The sequence below is a fragment of the Ranitomeya imitator genome, chromosome 2, assembly GCF_032444005.1.
Source record: "Ranitomeya imitator isolate aRanImi1 chromosome 2, aRanImi1.pri, whole genome shotgun sequence".
Lineage (NCBI taxonomy): Eukaryota > Metazoa > Chordata > Amphibia > Anura > Dendrobatidae > Ranitomeya > Ranitomeya imitator.
This window is the reverse complement of record NC_091283.1, coordinates 175,728,530-175,732,771: the sequence shown is the minus strand read 5'-3', so window position 1 is coordinate 175,732,771 and position 4,242 is coordinate 175,728,530.

Sequence of the window (4,242 nt, the reverse complement as noted above, 5' to 3'; positions counted from 1 at the left end):
TTCACATGTCCAGTAATAATCCATTAGAATGAATCCAGCAGCAGCAAAAGTTGTGCAGACCCAACTTTTTTTTGCCCGTCTGGGGAAAAAACAAAAACTGATCCCAACTGGATTCATTTTTTTTTTTATATTGAAGTCTATGGCAAACAGATTTGTTGATAATCCATCCATTTTTCTCCCATTACAGAATGGAGCTGCAGGCTGGATGCCCACTCATCTTCAATGGGGCTGCGGGAAACAAGAGAGCAAGAATGGAGGTCAGACTGAGTATGTGACTGCTGCTCAAATCTTAATAATAATCAAATAAGCCTCCTTACCTTGACAAGCCAGAGATGGTATGTCACTCTCCATAAGGAGAAACGATACCCCTTAGACCCCAGTCCAGAGCCTCTCACCTAGCCAAATCAGTTCTCATGCTTCGCACTGACGAGGGCCAACAGCCCGAAACACCGTGTCTGCGAATTGAGGTTCTGATTTGGCTTTTATCCTAAGTCATATTGCACGACTCGTTAAAGGGGTGATTGTGACTTGTAGGATCGCTACTTCCAACAGGTGGCGCTATAGAGTTTAAGTCCTCTTTTTCTCAGAAGAGGCAATTTGCAAATCTTAACAGGCATTTTGCTGATCAGTGCAGATTCCCACTGATCAACAAGTTATCACCTATCCTATGGATAAGATTGGTGATAAAGGGGTCGTCAGGTGAAAACAGGTTCTCTATTCAATTTTGGAAGTATCATTATCAGCATATAAGACATAAGTTGTCTGCATAAGGCTAGGTTCACACTGCGTTGTGTGAACCCGTTAAACGCACTATGTTACACCGCGGCATAACGCGGTGTAACGTAGTCCGTTAACGCCGCCATTGCTTGCAAGGGCGAACGCATCGCTAGCGATGTGCCTTCATTTGAGTGACGGACCTCGAACGCTGCTTGCAGTGTTCGCGGTCCGTTCCTCGCTAGCGCAGATTTGGCATCTGCGCTAGAGGGATCGGCAAACACGATCCCTTTTGGGACATTGCGTTAGCGAAGTCAGTTAGCGTATGCGCTAAACGGACTGCCCTAACGCAATGTGAACCTAGCCTAAGCGAGGATCTTTTTTTTTTTTTTAAAGGTTGCTGCTAAAGACCAAACATAAATAGCGAGTTCTGAAGGATTTAGTGCGGGTATTACATGCGAGTGCTTTGCTGCAGATAGTTTCCCCAACAAATCTCAATGTGTGAACACACCCCGAGACAGATCGAACCGGCACCTACTTTTCACGAATATGACACTAAGATTTATAATTATGGAAATGAAAACTCAGCCCATGGTTCTCAGTTTTATTAAAACACAAATATTTCTAAGAAAAAGGAGTAAGATATAAACATTTTTTTCACATACAAATGTATAACCATGAACTTTACACATCAATGTGTAAATTAAGCCATGTTAGAGATGAGTGACGATGTGCCTTTTTTGGGGGGCGGCTGAGAGCTGATGTTTTTAGTCTGGGAGGGGGACAATATTGTATGTATGTATGGTATCTATTCTAACTTGTCACATTGGCTACACAGGGACATGTGTTTTCTGCGGATGCTTCCGCATGCATCGTTTTGACGTGCCCGCCGACTGCACGGGAACATGTTGCGTTCGATGGCATGTCAAATTGACGCACGTGGATGCATCCAACGCATGTCCCTGCGTACCCAATGTTAAAGATAAGTTCGCAGGACGCATGCGCAGATATGAAGGGAAAAAGTACGCAGCTCTACGCAGGGCTGCCGAATGCAAATGTGTACTTAGCCTAAAGGTACCGTCACACTGAGCAACTTTACAACGAGAACAATAGCAATCTGTGACGTTGCAGCATCCTGGATAGCGATATCGTTGTGTTTGACACGCAGCAGCGATCTGGATCCTGCAGTGACATCGCTGGTCGGAGCTAGAAGTCCGGAACTTTAATTGGTCGTCAGGTCGGCGTGTATCGTCGTGTTTGACAGCAAAAGCAACGACGCCAGCAATGTGTTTACATGGAGCTAACAACCAGCGAGAACGATAAGTGAGTCGCCGTTACGTCACTGGATCGCTCCTGCATCGTTCTGGTGTTGCTGTGTTTGACGTCTCTACAGCGACCTAAACAGCAACGCTCCAGCGATCGGCTCGTTGTCTATATCACTGCAGCGTCGGTGAGTGTGACGGAGCTACCGCCTCACCAACACCGGAGCTCCTGCAACCCTCAACCTACTGTCTCCTTCCCCATAATCCTGTAGAATGTAAGCCCGCAAGAGCAGGGTCCTCGCCCCCCTGTATCAGTCCGTCATTGTTAGTTTGTTTACTGTATGTGATATTTGTAACTTGTATGTAACCCCTTCTCATGTACAGCACCATGGAATCAATGGTGCTATATAAATAAATAAATAATAATAATAAATATCTTTAGCGAGACAACCTGGAAGCCAGTCAGAGGGAAGGGGATCTGAGTGGGCCTTGTAACAAGAATACCAGCTCCTAGGATGGCACAAAAAAATGCCAGAGCCCCGGAAAAAGGCCATAGAGAAGCATCCAGAAAGTACACAAAGGAGAAATAAAAAGGAGTTGCCTAAAGAAAATAAAAAGGTGGGAGACCCCCAAAAGGACAGTCCCTAGCAAGCCAACAGAAATGGAGAGTGGTGGAGGGGAATTACACTCATCTGATGTCATCGGGTGCCTGCAGTGTCATCCCTTTGGTGGCTTCATGTGGATTGTGGGGACACCAGCCCCGTGCAGCACCATGTGAGCAACATCACCCCTCCCTCACACAGCCATCACCCCCCCTTCCCCCCCACACACAGCCATCACCCCCCCCCTCCCCCCCACACACAGCCATCACCCCCCCCCCTCCCCCCCACACACAGCCATCACCCCCCCTCCCCCCCACACACAGCCATCACCCCCCCTCCCCCCCACACACAGCCATCACCCCCCCCTCCCCCCCACACACAGCCATCACCCCCCCACACACAGCCATCACCCCCCTCTCCCCCCCACACACAGCCATCACCCCCCTCCCCCCCACACACAGCCATCACCCACCCTCCCCCCCCCACACACAGCCATCACCCACCCTCCCCCACACACACAGCCATCACCCACCCTCCCCCACACACACAGCCATCACCCACCCTCCCCCACACACACAGCCATCACCCACCCTCCCCCCCACACACAGCCATCACCCCCCTCCCCCCCACACACACAGCCATCACCCCCCTCCCCCCCCCACACACAGCCATCACCCCCCTCCCCCCCCCACACACAGCCATCACCCCCCTCCCCCCCCACACACAGCCATCACCCCCTCCCCCCCACACACAGCCATCACCCCCCTCCCCCCCACACACAGCCATCACCCCCCTCCCCCCCACACACAGCCATCACCCCCTCCCCCCCACACACAGCCATCACCCCCCTCCCCCCCCCCCACAGCCATCACCCCCCTCCCCCCCCCACACACAGCCATCACCCCCCTCCCCCCCCCCACACACAGCCATCACCCCCCCTCCCCCCCACACACAGCCATCACCCCCCCACACACAGCCATCACCCCCCCACACACAGCCATCACCCCCCCACACACAGCCATCACCCCCCCACACACAGCCATCACCCCCCCACACACAGCCATCACCCCCCCACACACAGCCATCACCCCCCCACACACAGCCATCACCCCCCCACACACAGCCATCACCCCCCCACACACAGCCATCACCCCCTCCCCCCCACAGCCAACAGCCATCACCCCCTTAACCACGTAGCCCCCAGTACACAGCCATCACCCCCCTCCCGCATGCAGCTCTACACGAATATCACCCTCCCCCCATGTAGCCGCACGCGCATCAAATCCCCCCACCATGCAGCCCCAAACAAGTAGCAGCAGCCCCTTGCATATACAGCCCATGTAGGAGCAGCCACTTAGTCTTATGCCCCCAGAGCACCAGTGCTCAGATCCCTCCCTCACTCACTGCTATGTATAACAAACATGGCTGGATTGCGCAGCTTCTCCGGCAGCCTCCGAACAACGCTGCTCCCCGGTATCGGCTCTGCGGCTCTGCGGCTCTGTGCTAGAAGGAGGCCGCCCCGCCCCTTACGGTGACGTCATCCCCTCAGGCGCTTCAAGAGGCCGTGGTGTCAGCTGAGGGATTTGCCTGGGGGAGGGAGGTATCTGTGTGACGTCACCGTATAACCCCGCCCATTCGCTCAGCTGTAGGTTCCCTCCCAGTAT